The sequence below is a fragment of the Palaemon carinicauda genome, chromosome 9, assembly GCF_036898095.1.
Source record: "Palaemon carinicauda isolate YSFRI2023 chromosome 9, ASM3689809v2, whole genome shotgun sequence".
NCBI classification, from domain to species: Eukaryota; Metazoa; Arthropoda; class Malacostraca; order Decapoda; family Palaemonidae; genus Palaemon; species Palaemon carinicauda.
Genome location: NC_090733.1, coordinates 143,920,581 through 143,930,580, shown reverse-complemented (window position 1 = coordinate 143,930,580; position 10,000 = coordinate 143,920,581).

Genomic DNA, 10,000 nt, shown 5'->3' with positions numbered 1-10,000 from the left:
AACCAGTTTTAGTTAATTATAGGTGTGTTTCAAATATATTTCAACGGTGAATTATGAGCAATGGAATAATAATTCCAAGTTCGTAAATTTAAAAAAAAATATATATACAAGTTTAATCAAGTAGATTATCATGTTAATCAATTGGAAATAATCGATAATAATTTGAACAAAAATCAAATACCCTTCATGATAACATGCTCATACAAGACCACATGTATTAAATCAAGCGAAAAATACAGATATCAATAGTCCGACACACAAACATACACACACACACACACACACACACACACACACACACACACACACACACACACATATATATATATATATATATATATATATATATATATATATATATATATATATATATATATATATATATACTGTGTGTATATGTATATATATATATACATACATACATATATATATATATATATATATATATATATATATATATATATATATATATGATATATATATGAGAGAGAGATAACAAAAGCAAACAATAACTACTACAAGGTTTCTGAAAAGAAACTTACAAGTTTTGGGAACAATTGAATAAAACCTTTCAAGATATTCGGGTCATTATTAAACCTAACAGCCATGACCTTATGACAAAGTTGGCGTAATTAGCCTTGAATTATTGATATTGAAACAAGTACACACCTCTCTAAAATAAACGACTGAATATACATTACACTGTATATAATTCTTTTCGCTTCCTTGAGAATCTGCATATATGTATTTATATGGTTATATTTTTTACACATGTACACACACACACACACACACACACACATATATATATATATATATATATATATATATATATATATATATATATATATATATATATATATATATATATATATATATATATAAATATATATATAAATATATATATATATATATATATATATATATAAATATATATATATATATATATATATATATATATATATATATATATATATATATATATATATATTATGTATATGTATATATACATATATATGTGTGTGTATGATATTTGCATACATATATACAAACAAGCGCACATACATATATGTATATACGAGTGCATATATGAACTATTGAGCAATATTTATAACAATACAATGGTCATTGTCACATTCAAATATTGAAAAAAAAAAAAAAAAAAAGGAGCCCCTTCTAGACATGCGCAAAGTACCAGAAAACATTCGGATTGAGAGAAAATGTACCAGTACAACAATAACTGGGAAAGTGAGTGTTCTTAAAATTTCTTCAAATCTTTCTCATGAGCGTTATCCAAGGGTTGACTACAATGAAGATAATTATAGCGGGGAAAAATATATTTATTACACTTAATAGTGTTTGAGTGATTGTCTCATAAATTATGTAAAGAAATAATTATTCATTGTTAATATATATACATTAACTTATAAATCTCCATATCATGGAACTATTACGTTGCTCTTTTTTTATCTATCTCATGTGAGTTTAATGTTTCATATGATAGATGCTTTAACCAATCGCTTGTGGCTACTTGGCCAATACCATCACTGTACAGAAACCTAATTTCTTGTTTGTTCGTTTCTCTCATTATTTATTTATTTCCTTATTTTCTTTCCTCACTGGACTATTTTTTCCTGTTGGAGCCCTTGGGCTTACAGTATAGCATCTTGCTTTTCCAACTAAGGTTGTTGCTTGGCTAATAATAATAATAATAATAATAATAATAATAATAATAATAATAATAATAATAATGATAATAATAATAATAATAATAATAATAATAATAATAATAATAATAATAATAATAATAATAATAATAGTCGATGATGATGATGATGATAATAATAATAATAATAATAATAATCATAATGATGATGATGACGATGATGATGATGATATAAACCAGAAAAAAAAACTCGTAGAGAAAATGTCCTTGACGATAAATGCTAACAATGATGAACTAACAAAAAGATAAGTGAAATATTGACTCTACTGATATATGGACAATAATCCAGGATAAGTCTTCCATAGAGCCTAAGAAACTGCTGAAATGGATGCTGATGCACGCATATTCCCCCCCCCCCCAATATATCAAAGCCAAGCTTATCCTACTCTATGAATTTTACTTTATAAGATTCCTTTCTTTGATACCAGAGTCTCTTCAGTCTGGTGTGCAATAGATGACGGATGACGCAATACAGATATCAAGAGAAAACATTCATCTTACTTAGTAGTAACTTGACAACTTAATGTTACGAATGTTGGAAACTTGGCAATGACTGGGTATTATTATTATTATTATTATTATTATTATTATTATTATTATTATTATCATTATTATTATCATTATTATTATTATTATTATTATTATTATTATTATTATTATTATTATTATTACTACAATATTGAATCGTCTAAGATATACAAACAGCAACCTATACCACTGCAGGTGTGGTTTCATGAGTTTATTTTTAAGGAACCTGATATTACCTCCGCCAACGAAGTTGAAAGGAGATTATGTTTTCGCCCCGTCTGTGTTGTTGTGTGTCTGTGTGTTTATGAACAGCTTCCTGGTCACAATTATAATCATAGTAATGAAACTTGCAGGGATTAACTGTCATGTAAAAACCTGGAAATGTTTAAATTTTGGAAGGTCAAGGTCACGGTCAAGCCAAATGTCCAGTTAGCGTAATCAGCTATAAGTTTGAACATCGTTGTCACACAGACTTAAAACTTGTTTCGTATTTTAGTGTATGAAAATCCACTTCAATTAATACATGTTAAAGTTGTCAAGGTCAAGGTGAGCAAAAGGTCGAGACATTAGCTGCCGCGGCGGAGGTCTGCGCTCTACTGAGTGCTGCACTAGTTTCTTTATTGTTTAATAACACCCAAAAGCACCTATTAATAACTCATCTATTATGTATCGGTCCACGATGTTCAAATTTAACAAATAAAAAAACAAAAATGGACAAAAGCCAGCGAAATATTAAACACAAAGGGATGTCAAACAATGGCTGATAAAAACAATGTGCCAGAATTTTCTAATGAGCAGTTCGTAGATTGGAAACAAAGGAAAAGATAATGTTTTGACACAAAGAAAGGAAGTTCAAAGTCAAAGAGAAAAACTAGGTAAAAGTTATCCCTTATATAACGATGGCAGTTGGCGTAGACTCCAACAAAATGTCCCTATAGCATGAATTTAAAGGAATAATTAAGTAAATTTAGGACATGTGGCCCTGCGCTGGGGACGGGAAGGCTATTCAGCGGTCGCTCTAGCATGGAAACTGTTATCTAATGAATTCTACAACATACTATTGACCAAAAGATATATTTTATAAGCGCAAAATTGCCTCCAAAAATTGCAGTCTTCAAATTGACCACTCATTTTTTTTACAGTACTGTAACTCAAGACACTGCAGTGTAAAAAAAAAAAAAAAAAAAAAAAAATGAAATAAAAAAAAATATGTTTGTGCTAAAACACCCAAATATTGCCTCTTCAATCAGATAACAGCGGAAAAAATACTCCTTCGTTATAGAACAGTGTTCTAAATAAAATATTTAATTACAGAAACATCCAGCAATTGATTACATTACAGTATCCAAACATTACCCTCAATTACACGACTAACCTCTGATATCTTTTCAATTACATTGAAGTGTCCTAAAATATACCTTATTGGACTATACTATTCTAGTATGGCACTTGATAGAACTTATGTTCGCAAACATACCTATATTACTTTTTTTATTTTATTAAAAATACTCTTTAATTATGAACATTAAATTTAAATACCATTTAATTATATCAACCGTATTCTAAATATATTTCATAATTAGACTATTGCACAACGGAAACTCTAAAATTTCTTTAATTACACTAATTTTTCCATATCTCATTCCAATAAAAATTTAAATATTAGGCTATACTTATTTATGCTGCAGCATCTTGAATATCCCCTAATTACCTTACAGTATACTAATAATTACCCTTCATTCCAATATATAAACACTTTCCCATTCTTAACATCATGGCATCCTGAAATCTCATTCTATTGCATAAGTATGACCCCGCCCTCAAAAAAAGTAACATTCCGATATTTTCAAATATAATTTCTTGTATTACAGCATCTTGAATATCCCTTAATTACCTTACAGTACAGTATACTAAACGGTACCCTTAATTCCAATATATAAATCTTTTCCTTTCTTAACAACATAGCATCCTGAAATATATTATTGCATAACAGTGTCCGCACAAAAATAAAAAAAGTTATATTACGATATTGTCAAACATAATCTCTTGTATTACAGCATCTTGAATATCCCTTAACTACCTTACAGTATACTAAAATGTACCCTTAATTCCAATATATAAACCCTTTTCCTTAACAACATAGGATACTGAAATATATAATAGCATAAGTGTCCCGCCCCACAAAAAAGGTAACTTTACAATACTTCCAAATATAATTTCTTTACTGCTGTTACAGTCTTTTTATAATGACTCTTATTACACTAAGGTAACACATCATCCTGTCCAAGGGGATAATGAGCTGATAAGAAAAAGCTGTGCACGAAATTAAAGTACCAATGCTCGGTAAAGTCATTCATTCACGCATTACACAGCATTTAACAAATTAAACTATTATTACATTACACCATAGTTACGTAATTATTTTGTATTCAGATGTGCAGTAAGTTAGTTCCTTTGATCACTACAACCTCACCATAATTGTGAGTTAAGTGTGGGGGGTTTGGGGGTGCCTATAAGTCTATCATCAGCAGCCAATGGCTGGCCCTCCTTGGTCCTAGCTAGAGGGGAGAGGGGGCTTAGACGCTGATCATACGTATAATGGTCAGTCCCTGGGGCATTGTCCTGCTTGATGGGGCAATGTCACTGTCCTTTGCCTCTGTCATTCATGAGTGGCCTTTAATCCTTTAAAGCTTATAGCTAGACCTTTCATCCTGCTCAAGATTGAATCCAACTTAACATTGATATCCTATAGTCAATTCATTTTAGTGAGGCAGCTTTGCACTGACTCGCAGGGGTGCCCTTTTAGCTCAGAAAAGTTCTCTGATTGCTGGTTGGTCGGAAGTATATTTGTCGACCAATCAGCGATCGGGAAAATTTTCCAAGCTAAAAGAGCACCCCTGCGAGTCGGTGCAATTCTGCCTCACTAAAAAGAATTGACTTTAGTAGAGAATATAAAGGGCTATTGGTCAAGGAAGTTCATATTACAGCCTTTATAAATTTCCAAGTAGACGAATCATTTAAGCAAACCAATGACCACACCCAAGTGACCACGCCTTCTTTCTTAAAAACCACACCTATGTCAAATTTTGCTTTTGGTACAGCACTTAATACATCCATGTATACAGAAACATACCCAATATGCATATATATATATATATATATATATATATATATATATATATATATATATATATATATATATATATATACAAATATATATATACAAATATATATATATATACAGTATATATATATATATATATATATATATATATATATATATATATATATATATATATATATATATAATACATGTGTGTGTATTCATACACAAACACACATATATATACAAATATAAATGTATATATATATATACACATACATACATATATATATATATATATATATATATATATATATATATATATATATATATATATATATACATATATATAAACATGGGCACGGTATTTAAGAATAACTGATATCAAATGGGCATTAAGAATAACTGAATGGGTCCCTACAAAGTGGATACGAAGCAGGGGGACGGAAGAGAAGACGATGGATTGACGAACTAAGAACATTTACGGGTATACACAGGCATAGAAAGACTATAAAAAGACTCGAGTGAATGGAGGGGGAGGCCTTTGTCCTACAGTGGAAAAGTTGCGGCTGATGAAATATATATACAGTATATATATATATATATATATATATATATATATATATATATATATATATATATATATATATATATATATATATATATATATATAGATAGATAGATAGATAGATAGATAGATAGATACACACACACACACATATATATATATATATATATATATATATATATATATATATATATATATACACACACACACACACATATATATATATATATATATATATATATATATATATATATATATATATATATGTGTGTGTGTGTGTGTGTGTGTGTGTGTACAGTATATATACTGTACACACATATATATACATATATATAAATAAATAAAATTAGATGAACATACATACACAACCCGATCTTTCCTCTCTATAATCATGCAACTGTCACCATTGCAAATTAAAAGCTACATTTATATATCTTTTTTGAGTAAAAACTCTCTCCTAATTTCAGCAAACTACCCAACTTTGGCGACCAATTTCATGTCTTTTAAACAATTAAACATACAAAATAAAAAACGAATACTTATCTTGCATAGTCACGCAACCCCTAAAATAACTCTTAAGTTTTTGCACTCATTCGCAAAAAACACTCGTAATAACTTTTGCGGTCTCTCCTCAATGGTGAACGGACCGCAGCTGTAAATTGGGGAAATGAGTAACCACCCATTCATAAATTCTCTGGCTAATTGAATCTTGATGAATGAATCAATCGTTGGAAAGGACTTACAACGTGACACTACTACATCCGTTTTCTTTCGTCGCCTTTTTCTTGGACTGTGACACAAAGTGGAGGAGAGGGAGGAGGAGGAGACTGGAGGGAAAGGGGAAGAGACACGAAGGAAAGGGGGAAGGCAATGTGGGGACACAAGAAGAGGAAAGGTGGGGGACAGGAGGGAAAGGGGGAGAGAGAGAAGAAGGAAAAAGGGAAAGCAAAGTGGGGAGACAAGAGGAGGAAAGGTGGGGGACAGAAAGGAAAGGTGGGGGACAGAAGGGAAAGGGGGAGACAGAGGAAGGAAAGAGGGGAGGCAATGTAGGGACACAAGAGAAGGAAAGGTGGGGGACAGGAGGGAAAGGTGGGGGACAGGGGAGAAAGGGAGAGATAGAGTAAGGAAATAGGGGAGGCAATATTGGGAGACAAGAAGAGGAAAGGTTGGGGACAGAAGGGAAAGCAGGAGAGAGAGAGAAAAGGAAAGAAGAGGGAAAGGGGGAGATATAGGAGGAAAGAGGAGAGAAAGAGGGAGACATAGGAGGAAAGAGGAGAAAAAGGAGGAGACATAGGAGGAAAGAGGAGAGAAAGGGGGAGACATAGGAGGAAAGAGGAGGGAAAGGGGGAGACATAGGAGGGAAGAGGAGGGAAAGGGGGAGACAGAGGAAGAAAGGTGAGGGCAAAAGTGGGACAGAAGAGGGAAAGGGAGGGCAGAGGTGGGAAAGAGAGAGACATAGGAGGAAAGAGTAAGGAAAGGGGGAGAGAGAAGTGGAAAGGTGGGAGGCAGAGAAGGGAAAGGGGGAGCGTAGGCGGAGTTCGAAAAAATATGTTAAACATTTGCATTAGATCTTTAGATCTTTGATGGAAATTAAACGCTTCAATATGAAAAAAAAAAAAGACTTTAATCAGCATTAAGCGATTTAATTGGCCCTGTTGTTCAGTTGAACCCTCTTTGGTGAATGTTATTTTTACCATAAAAGGAAATGACTATTTTCGTACCTAAAAAATTTCCCAATTTACCGTGGGAGAACTTCGATACCCAATAGTTGATAGACTTTCAGTTAAATAAGAATCGAACAATGTCTGTTACTGTTCTTAGAATATTTTATTATTCCCTGTTTCTTTTCCTCACTGGGGTATTTTCCCTGTTAGGGACCCTGGCCTTATAGCATCCTACTTTTCCAACTGGAGTTGTAGCTTAGCAAGTAATAATAATAATAATAATAATAATAATCTCTGTTAATATTATCATACAATGGATTCCTTTACTTGACCACCGATCTAAAATAAAATCTTTGTTACCTCCGCCAACTTAGTTGAAAGTAGTTTGTTTTCGCCCCTGTTTTTCTGCTTGTCCGTTTGTCTTTGTTTGTTTGTTTGTGAACAACTTCCTGGACACAATTCTACTCATAGAGTAGTGAAACATTCAGAGATTAATTGCTATGTTGAGACCTGTTAGTGGTTCAATTTTGAAAGTCCTAGGTCAAAGGTCAAGGTCAAGGTGGAGCAAAAGGTCGACCGGATTAACCCTAACCTTAACCCCAAGTTCGCGCATGGTTGTCACAAACTCCAAATAGGCCTACGGTCTAAATTGATTCTGGGAAAGGCAAGCTGGTCTCGAGAAAAAATCTGCAGTGGCGGAGGTCTGCACCTCCAGTGAGCTTTCCTAGGTTTTTTTTTATGTAAAGCTAACCGCTATTACAATGGAATTCTTTTCTTGATCATTGATCTAAGGTAGAATCTTTGATTTTTTATGTAATAATATAAAATAAACTAAAAAAGCAATAAATGAAATTACATCAAATCAAAGACTGAGTAATTTCAGATCCTCGTGCAAATTCTAAGAGCAAAGTGAATGAAAGCTTTCTGATCGATTCACAGAGTCTAGTACTATAGTAAATACACACGCACACGGCCACATGCGAGAACATTCATTCATAAACACGTCCTCCTAAATCCAAGCACACCGAGAGGTGAACATGAATGAGCACTCGTCACGCAAGCAGTCAAAGGAAAGATAATTTCGCATATTGGAATTCTTGCATCGTTTTAAAGGTTTAAAGGCCGTTCATAAATAGAAGAGGCAAGGGGAAGTGACACTGCCCTATCAAACAGGACAATGCCCTAGAGACTGACCATACATTCATATGATCAGCGCCATGCTCCCTCTCCACCCAAGGTGGGACCAAGGAGGGCGGGCAATGGCTGCTGATGATTCAGCAGATAGACCTATAAACTTCCCCAAACCCCCCCCCCCCCATCCTTAGCTCACAAGGATGATGGGGTCGCAGCGATCAAAGGAACTAACTAGTTAAAGCGTGACTCGAACCCTTGTCTGGTGATCACCAGACAAGGACGTTACCAACAGGCCACCACAACCCTAAATACTAATGATACTAATGGTAAGAATAAAAGTTAAGTAGAATAAATATATTAAGTAAAATTATTAATAGCTAGATTCCCCATTTATATACAGTATATGAATAAAAACAAGCTTGAAAATCGTGATAGTAAAAACTGCAATATAGGTCATTAAAATGGACTTGGCTATCGTGAATATAAACCAGCTTGTATAATTCTAACGAGTTAACCCCACAGCGAAAGAATAAAGGTCTCTCTTACGGAACTATTGCCTTAGATAAAAAAAAATGTTCGAGAGACACCGAATGAAAATTCTAATATTCATGAAGCAATTTCTTTTTTTATTTACAGCTCATTCCTATTATTTTTCTCTCATTTCAATTTCAATTTCTATATCTAAACTGAGCAAAATATTTATGTCTATGTAAAATATTATGTAAATGGTATTACTGTATTATGTCAATGGTATTTCAATACTTTTCGAAAAAACTATTCTTAAATCCTGAAAAAGAAAAAAAAAATCAAAGTTCTTGCATCACAATACAACCATATATTTATATCTCCATTTTATTTCCCATTCATCAGAAAGGGGAAGAAGAGTTAGAAATGAAATCATGTCAATGAATGAATTTTCCACGGAGGAGTAAAAATGTCCTCATCCTTTTCTCACTGCAGAACAAGACGCTTCCTAAGAGTCATCGTACACAGCAGCACCAACAAGCCGGATGCCAATTTACGCCAGCAACAATGAAATTGGAAATTGGCCAATAACTGTCGAGAGACACGTTACAAATGAAAGAACCGTACTATTGTTTGCTCTCGAATAAGACTGTACCTGGTCTTAACTGGATTCTTCCCAGTTCTCTTTCCCTACTTTTAAAATCTTCTTTTCCGAAAATCTACAACTTAATTCTCCAGTTTTTCTCGTCTCTAATTAGCGGGACTAAGTGCCTTACATTACCGTCACATACGTTTTCACTTATGAAAAACGC